The sequence below is a fragment of the Ambystoma mexicanum genome, chromosome 4p (genome assembly GCF_040938575.1).
Source record: "Ambystoma mexicanum isolate Mex_15411 chromosome 4p, UKY_AmexF1_1, whole genome shotgun sequence".
NCBI lineage: Eukaryota > Metazoa > Chordata > Amphibia > Caudata > Ambystomatidae > Ambystoma > Ambystoma mexicanum.
In genome coordinates, this window is record NC_090927.1 from 844,019,940 (window position 1) to 844,029,505 (window position 9,566).

The following is a 9,566-nucleotide window of genomic DNA, read 5'->3' on the forward strand; positions in this document are numbered from 1 at the left end:
GTTTTGTACTTTTAAGCATCTAGTCGGCTAGACCTTGCAGTTTTAAAAGGCAATTGAGAAAGGGCTCACTTCCTGAACTTGGAGCACAAAAAAGCCTACAGCACCTGGTATTCCCAGGCGGTCTCCCATCCAGGTACTAACGAGGCCCGACACTGCTTAGCTTCCGAGATCAGACGAGATGGGGCGCATTCAGTGTGGTGTGGCCGCAGGCTCTGGGCCTTGTGAGTTTTGTACTTTTAAGCATCTAGTCAGCTAGACCTTGCAGTTTTGAAAGGCAATTGAGAAATGGCTCACTTCCTGAACTTGGAGCACAAAAAAGCCTACAGCACCTGGTATTCCCAGGCGGTCTCCCATCCAGGTACTAACGAGGCCCGACACTGCTTAGTTTCCGAGATCAGACGAGATCAGGCGCATTCAGTGTGGTGTGGCCGTAGGCTCTGGGCCTTGTGAGTTTTGTACTTTTAAGCATCTAGTCGGCTAGACCTTGCAGTTTTAAAAGGCAATTGAGAAAGGGCTCACTTCCTGAACTTGGAGCACAAAAAAGCCTACAGCACCTGGTATTCCCAGGCGGTCTCCCATCCAGGTACTAACTAGGCCTGACACTGCTTAACTTCCAAGATCAGACGAGATCGGGTGCATTCAGTGTGGTGTGGCCGTAGGCTCTAGGAATGCTAAGAATATTACTCTTATGCATTTGCATTTAGTAAGCTAAGCCATGCAGCCACTTGCAACATGATACCACGCTCATCGCTCGATCAGGCTCGATCAGACGAGATATATAAGACTGGTGGGCCCATTCAGGACTCCTATGTCTGGTAGGATAACTTTAATTCATCCATCCTGTGTCTGTTGCAGGGAGGTGGAGAGAACAATCAACACAATAATGGGTTTCTTTCATGCCTCTTGAAGGACTCAATATTCTCTGTACTGCATTACATGTGAAAGTCGATTTATTACCCATGAACACACTACCTGTATGCTAATTCTATGTAAAAAGGTAGCTCCAGCCCTCATGATGTTGTCCAACATTTCCGCTATAAAACGGGATACAATTATTTTGGAAACATACCAAATTTGAAAAATAATTGAGAAGTTGCGCAATTACTAATCATGGAGCACAAAGAAGCCTACAGCACCTGGTATTCCCAGGCAGTCTCCCATCCAGGTACTAACTAGGCCTGACCCTGCTCAGCTTCCGAGATCGGGCGCATTCAGTGTGGTGTGGCCGTAGGCTCTGGGCCTAGTGAGTTTTGTACTTTTAAGCATCTAGTCGGCTAGACCTTGCAGTTTTGAAAGGGAATTGTGAAATGGCTCACTTCCTGAACTTGGAGCACAAAAAAGCCTACAGCACCTGGTATTCCCAGGCGGTCTCCCATCCAGGTACTAACGAGGCCCGACACTGCTTAGCTATCGGGCGCATTCAGTGTGGTGTGGCCGTAGGCTCTGGGCCTTGTGAGTTTTGTACTTTTAAGCATCTAGTCGGCTAGACCTTGCAGTTTTGAAAGGCAATTGAGAAATGGCTCACTTCCTGAACTTGGAGTACAAAAAAGCCTACAGCACCTGGTATTCCCAGGCGGTCTCCCATCCAGGTACTAACTAGGCCCGACATTGCTTAGCTTCTGAGATCAGACGAGATCAGGCGCATTCAGTGTGGTGTGGCCGTAGGCTCTGGGCCTAGTGAGTTTTGTACTTTTAAGCATCTAGTCGGCTAGACCTTGCAGTTTTGAAAGGCAATTGAGAAAGGGCTCACTTCCTGAACTTGGAGCACAAAAAAGCCTACAGCACCTGGTATTCCCAGGCGGTCTCCCATCCAGGTACTAACTAGGCCTAACACTGCTTAACTTCCGAGATCAGACGAGATCGGGTGCATTCAGTGTGGTATGGCCGTAGGCTCTAGGAATGCTAAGAATATTACTCTTATGCATTTGCATTTAGTAAGCTAAGCCATGCAGCCACATGCAACATGATACCACGCTCATCGCTCGATCAGGCTCGATCAGGCGAGATATATAAGACTGGTGGGCCCATTCTGGACTCCTATGTCTGGTAGGATAACTTTAATTCATCCATCCTGTGTCTGTTGCAGGGAGGTGGAGAGAACAATCAACACAGTAATGGTTTTCTTTCATGCCTCTTGAAGGACTCAATATTCTCTGTACTGCATTACATGTGAAAGTCGATTTATTACCCATGAACACACTACCTGTATGCTAATTCTATGTAAAAAGGTAGCTCCAGCCCTCATGATGTTGTCCAACATTTCCGCTATAAAACGGGATACAATTATTTTGGAAACATACCAAATTTGAAAAATAATTGAGAAGTTGCGCAATTACTAATCATGGAGCACAAAAAAGCCTACAGCACCTGGTATTCCCAGGCAGTCTCCCATCCAGGTACTAACTAGGCCCGACCCTGCTTAGCTTCCGAGATCGGGCGCATTCAGTGTGGTGTGGCCGTAGGCTCTGGGACTAGTGAGTTTTGTACTTTTAAGCATCTAGTCGGCTAGACCTTGCAGTTTTGAAAGGCAATTGTGAAATGGCTCACTTCCTGAACTTGGAGCACAAAAAAGCCTACAGCACCTGGTATTCCCAGGTGGTCTCCCATCCAGGTACTAACTAGGCCCGACACTGCTTAGCTTCTGAGATCAGACGAGATCAGGCGCATTCAGTGTGGTGTGGCCGTAGGCTCTGGGCCTAGTGAGTTTTGTACTTTTAAGCATCTAGTCGGCTAGACCTTGCAGTTTTAAAAGGCAATTGAGAAAGGGCTCACTTCCTGAACTTGGAGCACAAAAAAGCCTACAGCACCTGGTATTCCCAGGCGGTCTCCCATCCAGGTACTAACTAGGCCTGACACTGCTTAACTTCCGAGATCAGACGAGATCGGGTGCATTCAGTGTGGTGTGGCCGTAGGCTCTAGGAATGCTAAGAATATTACTCTTATGCATTTGCATTTAGTAAGCTAAGCCATGCAGCCACTTGCAACATGATACCACGCTCATCGCTCGATCAGGCTCGATCAGGCGAGATATATAAGACTGGTGGGCCCATTCAGGACTCCTATGTCTGGTAGGATAACTTTAATTCATCCATCCTGTGTCTGTTGCAGGGAGGTGGAGAGAACAATCAACACAGTAATGGTTTTCTTTCATGCCTCTTGAAGGACTCAATATTCTCTGTACTGCATTACATGTGAAAGTCGATTTATTACCCATGAACACACTACCTGTATGCTAATTCTATGTAAAAAGGTAGCTCCAGCCCTCATGATGTTGTCCAACATTTCCGCTATAAAACGGGATACAATTATTTTGGAAACATACCAAATTTGAAAAATAATTGAGAAGTTGCGCAATTACTTATCATGGAGCACAAAAAAGCCTACAGCACCTGGTATTCCCAGGCAGTCTCCCATCCAGGTACTAACTAGGCCCGACCCTGCTTAGCTTCCGAGATCGGGCGCATTCAGTGTGGTGTGGCCGTAGGCTCTGGGCCTAGTGAGTTTTGTACTTTTAAGCATCTAGTCGGCTAGACCTTGCAGTTTTGAAAGGCAATTGTGAAATGGCTCACTTCCTGAACTTGGAGTACAAAAAAGCCTACAGCACCTGGTATTCCCAGGTGGTCTCCCATCCAGGTACTAACTAGGCCCGACACTGCGTAGCTTCCGAGATCAGACGAGATCGGGCGCAATCAGTGTGGTGTGGCCGTAGGCTCTGGGCCTAGTGAGTTTTGTACTTTTAAGCATCTAGTCAGCTAGACCTTGCAGTTTTGAAAGGCAATTGAGAAATGGCTCACTTCCTGAACTTGGAGCACAAAAAAGCCTACAGCACCTGGTATTCCCAGGCGGTCTCCCATCCAGGTACTAACGAGGCCCGACACTGCTTAGCTTCCGAGATCAGACGAGATGGGGCACATTCAGTGTGGTGTGGCCGCAGGCTCTGGGCCTTGTGAGTTTTGTACTTTTAAGCATCTAGTCAGCTAGACCTTGCAGTTTTGAAAGGCAATTGAGAAATGGCTCACTTCCTGAACTTGGAGCACAAAAAAGCCTACAGCACCTGGTATTCCCAGGCGGTCTCCCATCCAGGTACTAACGAGGCCCGACACTGCTTAGCTTCCGAGATCAGACGAGATCAGGCGCATTCAGTGTGGTGTGGCCGTAGGCTCTGGGCCTTGTGAGTTTTGTACTTTTAAGCATCTAGTCGGCTAGACCTTGCAGTTTTAAAAGGCAATTGAGAAAGGGCTCACTTCCTGAACTTGGAGCACAAAAAAGCCTACAGCACCTGGTATTCCCAGGCGGTCTCCCATCCAGGTACTAACTAGGCCTGACACTGCTTAACTTCCAAGATCAGACGCATTCAGTGTGGTGTGGCCGTAGGCTCTAGGAATGCTAAGAATATTACTCTTATGCATTTGCATTTAGTAAGCTAAGCCATGCAGCCACTTGCAACATGATACCACGCTCATCGCTCGATCAGGCTCGATCAGGCGAGATATATAAGACTGGTGGGCCCATTCAGGACTCCTATGTCTGGTAGGATAACTTTAATTCATCCATCCTGTGTCTGTTGCAGGGAGGTGGAGAGAACAATCAACACAATAATGGTTTTCTTTCATGCCTCTTGAAGGACTCAATATTCTCTGTACTGCATTACATGTGAAAGTCGATTTATTACCCATGAACACACTACCTGTATGCTAATTCTATGTAAAAAGGTAGCTCCAGCCCTCATGATGTTGTCCAACATTTCCGCTATAAAACGGGATACAATTATTTTGGAAACATACCAAATTTGAAAAATAATTGAGAAGTTGCGCAATTACTAATCATGGAGCACAAAAAAAGCCTACAGCACCTGGTATTCCCAGGCAGTCTCCCATCCAGGTACTAACTAGGCCCGACCCTGCTTAGCTTCCGAGATCGGGCGCATTCAGTGTGGTGTGGCCGTAGGCTCTGGGCCTAGTGAGTTTGTACTTTTAAGCATCTAGTCGGCTAGACCTTGCAGTTTTGAAAGGCAATTGTGAAATGGCTCACTTCCTGAACTTGGAGCACAAAAAAGCCTACAGCACCTGGTATTCCCAGGTGGTCTCCCATCCAGGTACTAACTAGGCCCGACACTGCTTAGCTTCCGAGATCAGACGAGATCGGGCGCATTCAGTGTGGTGTGGCGGTAGGCTCTGGGCCTAGTGAGTTTTGTACTTTTAAGCATCTAGTCGGCTAGACCTTGCAGTTTTGAAAGGCAATTGTGAAATGGCTCACTTCCTGAACTTGGAGCACAAAAAAGCCTACAGCACCTGGTATTCCCAGGTGGTCTCCCATCCAGGTACTAACTAGGCCCGACACTGCTTAGCTTCTGAGATCAGACGAGATCAGGCGCATTCGGTGTGGTGTGGCCGTAGGCTCTGGGCCTAGTGAGTTTTGTACTTTTAAGCATCTAGTCAGCTAGACCTTGCAGTTTTGAAAGGCAATTGAGAAATGGCTCACTTCCTGAACTTGGAGCACAAAAAAGCCTACAGCACCTGGTATTCCCAGGCGGTCTCCCATCCAGGTACTAACGAGGCCCGACACTGCTTAGTTTCCGAGATCAGACGAGATGGGGCACATTCAGTGTGGTGTGGCATCAGGCTCTGGGCCTTGTGAGTTTTGTACTTTTAAGCATCTAGTCAGCTAGACCTTGCAGTTTTGAAAGGCAATTGAGAAATGGCTCACTTCCTGAACTTGGAGCACAAAAAAGCCTACAGCACCTGGTATTCCCAGGCGGTCTCCCATCCAGGTACTAACGAGGCCTGACACTGCTTAGCTTCCGAGATCAGACGAGATCAGGCGCATTCAGTGTGGTGTGGCCGTAGGCTCTGGGCCTTGTGAGTTTTGTACTTTTAAGCATCTAGTCGGCTAGACCTTGCAGTTTTAAAAGGCAATTGAGAAAGGGCTCACTTCCTGAACTTGGAGCACAAAAAAGCCTACAGCACCTGGTATTCCCAGGCGGTCTCCCATCCAGGTACTAACTAGGCCTGACACTGCTTAACTTCCAAGATCAGACGCATTCAGTGTGGTGTGGCCGTAGGCTCTAGGAATGCTAAGAATATTACTCTTATGCATTTGCATTTAGTAAGCTAAGCCATGCAGCCACTTGCAACATGATACCACGCTCATCGCTCGATCAGGCTCGATCAGGCGAGATATATAAGACTGGTGGGCCCATTCAGGACTCCTATGTCTGGTAGGATAACTTTAATTCATCCATCCTGTGTCTGTTGCAGGGAGGTGGAGAGAACAATCAACACAATAATGGGTTTCTTTCATGCCTCTTGAAGGACTCAATATTCTCTGTACTGCATTACATGTGAAAGTCGATTTATTACCCATGAACACACTACCTGTATGCTAATTCTATGTAAAAAGGTAGCTCCAGCCCTCATGATGTTGTCCAACATTTCCGCTATAAAACGGGATACAATTATTTTGGAAACATACCAAATTTGAAAAATAATTGAGAAGTTGCGCAATTACTAATCATGGAGCACAAAAAAGCCTACAGCACCTGGTATTCCCAGGCAGTCTCCCATCCAGGTACTAACTAGGCCCGACCCTGCTTAGCTTCCGAGATCAGGCGCATTCAGTGCGGTGTGGACGTAGGCTCTGGGCCTAGTGAGTTTGTACTTTTAAGCATCTAGTCGGCTAGACCTTGCAGTTTTGAAAGGCAATTGTGAAATGGCTCACTTCCTGAACTTGGAGCACAAAAAAGCCTACAGCACCTGGTATTCCCAGGTGGTCTCCCATCCAGGTACTAACTAGGCCCGACACTGCTTAGCTTCCGAGATCAGACGAGATCGGGCGCATTCAGTGTGGTGTGGCCGTAGGCTCTGGGCCTAGTGAGTTTTGTACTTTTAAGCATCTAGTCGGCTAGACCTTGCAGTTTTGAAAGGCAATTGTGAAATGGCTCACTTCCTGAACTTGGAGCACAAAAAAGCCTACAGCACCTGGTATTCCCAGGTGGTCTCCCATCCAGGTACTAACTAGGCCCGACACTGCTTAGCTTCTGAGATCAGACGAGATCAGGCGCATTCAGTGTGGTGTGGCCGTAGGCTCTGGGCCTAGTGAGTTTTGTACTTTTAAGCATCTAGTCGGCTAGACCTTGCAGTTTTAAAAGGCAATTGAGAAAGGGCTCACTTCCTGAACTTGGAGCACAAAAAAGCCTACAGCACCTGGTATTCCCAGGCGGTCTCCCATCCAGGTACTAACTAGGCCTGACACTGCTTAACTTCCGAGATCAGACGAGATCGGGTGCATTCAGTGTGGTGTGGCCGTAGGCTCTAGGAATGCTAAGAATATTACTCTTATGCATTTGCATTTAGTAAGCTAAGCCATGCAGCCACTTGCAATATGATACCACGCTCATCGCTCGATCAGGCGAGATATATAAGACTGGTGGGCCCATTCAGGACTCCTATGTCTGGTAGGATAACTTTAATTCATCCATCCTGTGTCTGTTGCAGGGAGGTGGAGAGAACAATCAACACAATAATGGTTTTCTTTCATGCCTCTTGAAGGACTCAATATTCTCTGTACTGCATTACATGTGAAAGTCGATTTATTACCCATGAACACACTACCTGTATGCTAATTCTATGTAAAAAGGTAGCTCCAGCCCTCATGATGTTGTCCAACATTTCCGCTATAAAACGGGATACAATTATTTTGGAAACATACCAAATTTGAAAAATAATTGAGAAGTTGCGCAATTACTAATCATGGAGCACAAAAAAAGCCTACAGCACCTGGTATTCCCAAGCAGTCTCCCATTCAGGTACTAACTAGGCCCGACCCTGCTTAGCTTCCGAGATCGGGCGCATTCAGTGTGGTGTGGCCATAGGTTCTGGGCCTAGTGAGTTTGTACTTTTAAGCATCTAGTCGGCTAGACCTTGCAGTTTTGAAAGGCAATTGTGAAATGGCTCACTTCCTGAACTTGGAGCACAAAAAAGCCTACAGCACCTGGTATTCCCAGGTGGTCTCCCATCCAGGTACTAACTAGGCCCGACACTGCTTAGCTTCCGAGATCAGACGAGATCGGGCGCATTCAGTGTGGTGTGGCCGTTGGCTCTGGGCCTAGTGAGTTTTGTACTTTTAAGCATCTAGTCGGCTAGACCTTGCAGTTTTGAAAGGCAATTGAGAAATGGCTCACTTCCTGAACTTGGAGTACAAAAAAGCCTACAGCACCTGGTATTGCCAGGCGGTCTCCCATCCAGGTACTAACTAGGCCCGACAATGCTTAGCTTCTGAGATCAGACGAGATCAGGCGCATTCAGTGTGGTGTGGCCGTAGGCTCTGGGCCTAGTGAGTTTTGTACTTTTAAGCATCTAGTCGGCTAGACCTTGCAGTTTTGAAAGGCAATTGTGAAATGGCTCACTTCCTGAACTTGGAGCACAAAATAGCCTACAGCACCTGGTATTCCCAGGCGGTCTCCCATCCAGGTACTAACAAGGCCCGACACTGCTTAGCTTCCGAGATCAGACGAGATCGGGCGCATTCAGTGTGGTGTGGCCGTAGGCTCTGGGCCCTGTGAGTTTTGTACTTTTAAGCATCTAGTCGGCTAGACCTTGCAGTTTTGAAAGGCAATTGAGAAATGGCTCACTTCCTGAACTTGGAGTACAAAAAAGCCTACAGCACCTGGTATTCCCAGGCGGTCTCCCATCCAGGTACTAACTAGGCCCGACACTGCTTAGCTTCTGAGATCAGACGAGATCAGGCGCATTCAGTGTGGTGTGGCCTTAGGCTCTGGGCCTAGTGAGTTTTGTACTTTTAAGCATCTAGTCGGCTAGACCTTGCAGTTTTAAAAGGCAGTTGAGAAAGGGCTCACTTCCTGAACTTGGAGCACAAAAAAGCCTACAGCACCTGGTATTCCCAGGCGGTCTCCCATCCAGGTACTAACTAGGCCTGACACTGCTTAACTTCCGAGATCAGACGAGATCGGGTGCATTCAGTGTGGTGTGGCCGTAGGCTCTAGGAATGCTAAGAATATTACTCTTATGCATTTGCATTTAGTAAGCTAAGCCATGCAGCCACTTGCAACATGATACCACGCTCATCGCTCGATCAGGCGAGATATATAAGACTGGTGGGCCCATTCAGGACTCCTATGTCTGGTAGGATAACTTTAATTCATCCATCCTGTGTCTGTTGCAGGGAGGTGGAGAGAACAATCAACACAATAATGGGTTTCTTTCATGCCTCTTGAAGGACTCAATATTCTCTGTACTGCATTACATGTGAAAGTCGATTTATTACCCATGAACACACTACCTGTATGCTAATTCTATGTAAAAAGGTAGCTCCAGCCCTCATGATGTTGTCCAACATTTCCGCTATAAAACGGGATACAATTATTTTGGAAACATACCAAATTTGAAAAATAATTGAGAAGTTGCGCAATTACTAATCATGGAGCACAAAAAAGCCTACAGCACCTGGTATTCCCAGGCAGTCTCCCATCCAGGTACTAACTAGGCCCGACCCTGCTTAGCTTCCGAGATCGGGCGCATTCAGTGTGGTGTGGCCGTAGGCTCTGGGCC

General features: G+C 47.3%; 20 non-coding genes and 12 pseudogenes across 20 annotated transcripts; all 32 read right to left on the bottom strand.

The window, feature by feature from the left end:
• Positions 1-92: 92 nt before the first annotated feature.
• On the bottom strand, positions 93-211 carry LOC138455185 (5S ribosomal RNA). The gene has a single exon (XR_011261827.1). It is a non-coding gene; the product is annotated as a 5S ribosomal RNA (ribosomal RNA).
• A 106-nt stretch (positions 212-317) lies between these two features.
• LOC138454802 (5S ribosomal RNA) lies at positions 318-436 on the bottom strand. Its single transcript, XR_011261461.1, has one exon. It is a non-coding gene; the product is annotated as a 5S ribosomal RNA (ribosomal RNA).
• Positions 437-542: 106 nt separating this feature from the next.
• On the bottom strand, positions 543-661 carry LOC138463621 (5S ribosomal RNA). The gene has a single exon (XR_011266207.1). It is a non-coding gene; the product is annotated as a 5S ribosomal RNA (ribosomal RNA).
• Positions 662-1,124: 463 nt separating this feature from the next.
• LOC138459526 (5S ribosomal RNA) lies at positions 1,125-1,233 on the bottom strand (annotated as a pseudogene).
• A 106-nt stretch (positions 1,234-1,339) lies between these two features.
• Positions 1,340-1,442, bottom strand: LOC138459666 (5S ribosomal RNA; annotated as a pseudogene).
• Positions 1,443-1,548: 106 nt separating this feature from the next.
• On the bottom strand, positions 1,549-1,667 carry LOC138463079 (5S ribosomal RNA). Its single transcript, XR_011265666.1, has one exon. It is a non-coding gene; the product is annotated as a 5S ribosomal RNA (ribosomal RNA).
• A 106-nt stretch (positions 1,668-1,773) lies between these two features.
• LOC138464671 (5S ribosomal RNA) lies at positions 1,774-1,892 on the bottom strand. Its single transcript, XR_011267249.1, has one exon. It is a non-coding gene; the product is annotated as a 5S ribosomal RNA (ribosomal RNA).
• A 463-nt stretch (positions 1,893-2,355) lies between these two features.
• Positions 2,356-2,464, bottom strand: LOC138456962 (5S ribosomal RNA; annotated as a pseudogene).
• A 106-nt stretch (positions 2,465-2,570) lies between these two features.
• LOC138462724 (5S ribosomal RNA) lies at positions 2,571-2,689 on the bottom strand. The gene has a single exon (XR_011265319.1). It is a non-coding gene; the product is annotated as a 5S ribosomal RNA (ribosomal RNA).
• Positions 2,690-2,795: 106 nt separating this feature from the next.
• LOC138461390 (5S ribosomal RNA) lies at positions 2,796-2,914 on the bottom strand. The gene has a single exon (XR_011264006.1). It is a non-coding gene; the product is annotated as a 5S ribosomal RNA (ribosomal RNA).
• Positions 2,915-3,377: 463 nt separating this feature from the next.
• LOC138456963 (5S ribosomal RNA) lies at positions 3,378-3,486 on the bottom strand (annotated as a pseudogene).
• A 106-nt stretch (positions 3,487-3,592) lies between these two features.
• Positions 3,593-3,711, bottom strand: LOC138464924 (5S ribosomal RNA). Its single transcript, XR_011267501.1, has one exon. It is a non-coding gene; the product is annotated as a 5S ribosomal RNA (ribosomal RNA).
• A 106-nt stretch (positions 3,712-3,817) lies between these two features.
• LOC138455543 (5S ribosomal RNA) lies at positions 3,818-3,936 on the bottom strand (annotated as a pseudogene).
• A 106-nt stretch (positions 3,937-4,042) lies between these two features.
• On the bottom strand, positions 4,043-4,161 carry LOC138463757 (5S ribosomal RNA). The gene has a single exon (XR_011266342.1). It is a non-coding gene; the product is annotated as a 5S ribosomal RNA (ribosomal RNA).
• Positions 4,162-4,267: 106 nt separating this feature from the next.
• On the bottom strand, positions 4,268-4,376 carry LOC138459182 (5S ribosomal RNA; annotated as a pseudogene).
• A 464-nt stretch (positions 4,377-4,840) lies between these two features.
• Positions 4,841-4,949, bottom strand: LOC138456964 (5S ribosomal RNA; annotated as a pseudogene).
• Positions 4,950-5,054: 105 nt separating this feature from the next.
• Positions 5,055-5,173, bottom strand: LOC138463275 (5S ribosomal RNA). Its single transcript, XR_011265862.1, has one exon. It is a non-coding gene; the product is annotated as a 5S ribosomal RNA (ribosomal RNA).
• A 106-nt stretch (positions 5,174-5,279) lies between these two features.
• On the bottom strand, positions 5,280-5,398 carry LOC138462763 (5S ribosomal RNA). Its single transcript, XR_011265355.1, has one exon. It is a non-coding gene; the product is annotated as a 5S ribosomal RNA (ribosomal RNA).
• Positions 5,399-5,504: 106 nt separating this feature from the next.
• Positions 5,505-5,623, bottom strand: LOC138457479 (5S ribosomal RNA; annotated as a pseudogene).
• Positions 5,624-5,729: 106 nt separating this feature from the next.
• Positions 5,730-5,848, bottom strand: LOC138454746 (5S ribosomal RNA). The gene has a single exon (XR_011261409.1). It is a non-coding gene; the product is annotated as a 5S ribosomal RNA (ribosomal RNA).
• Positions 5,849-5,954: 106 nt separating this feature from the next.
• Positions 5,955-6,063, bottom strand: LOC138459183 (5S ribosomal RNA; annotated as a pseudogene).
• A 463-nt stretch (positions 6,064-6,526) lies between these two features.
• Positions 6,527-6,635, bottom strand: LOC138459249 (5S ribosomal RNA; annotated as a pseudogene).
• A 105-nt stretch (positions 6,636-6,740) lies between these two features.
• On the bottom strand, positions 6,741-6,859 carry LOC138460643 (5S ribosomal RNA). Its single transcript, XR_011263317.1, has one exon. It is a non-coding gene; the product is annotated as a 5S ribosomal RNA (ribosomal RNA).
• A 106-nt stretch (positions 6,860-6,965) lies between these two features.
• LOC138462736 (5S ribosomal RNA) lies at positions 6,966-7,084 on the bottom strand. The gene has a single exon (XR_011265330.1). It is a non-coding gene; the product is annotated as a 5S ribosomal RNA (ribosomal RNA).
• Positions 7,085-7,190: 106 nt separating this feature from the next.
• On the bottom strand, positions 7,191-7,309 carry LOC138461391 (5S ribosomal RNA). The gene has a single exon (XR_011264007.1). It is a non-coding gene; the product is annotated as a 5S ribosomal RNA (ribosomal RNA).
• A 454-nt stretch (positions 7,310-7,763) lies between these two features.
• LOC138459219 (5S ribosomal RNA) lies at positions 7,764-7,872 on the bottom strand (annotated as a pseudogene).
• A 105-nt stretch (positions 7,873-7,977) lies between these two features.
• Positions 7,978-8,096, bottom strand: LOC138461752 (5S ribosomal RNA). Its single transcript, XR_011264359.1, has one exon. It is a non-coding gene; the product is annotated as a 5S ribosomal RNA (ribosomal RNA).
• A 106-nt stretch (positions 8,097-8,202) lies between these two features.
• LOC138454999 (5S ribosomal RNA) lies at positions 8,203-8,321 on the bottom strand. The gene has a single exon (XR_011261648.1). It is a non-coding gene; the product is annotated as a 5S ribosomal RNA (ribosomal RNA).
• Positions 8,322-8,427: 106 nt separating this feature from the next.
• Positions 8,428-8,546, bottom strand: LOC138461088 (5S ribosomal RNA). Its single transcript, XR_011263727.1, has one exon. It is a non-coding gene; the product is annotated as a 5S ribosomal RNA (ribosomal RNA).
• Positions 8,547-8,652: 106 nt separating this feature from the next.
• On the bottom strand, positions 8,653-8,771 carry LOC138464866 (5S ribosomal RNA). The gene has a single exon (XR_011267443.1). It is a non-coding gene; the product is annotated as a 5S ribosomal RNA (ribosomal RNA).
• Positions 8,772-8,877: 106 nt separating this feature from the next.
• LOC138461393 (5S ribosomal RNA) lies at positions 8,878-8,996 on the bottom strand. The gene has a single exon (XR_011264008.1). It is a non-coding gene; the product is annotated as a 5S ribosomal RNA (ribosomal RNA).
• Positions 8,997-9,449: 453 nt separating this feature from the next.
• Positions 9,450-9,558, bottom strand: LOC138456965 (5S ribosomal RNA; annotated as a pseudogene).
• Positions 9,559-9,566: the final 8 nt, after the last annotated feature.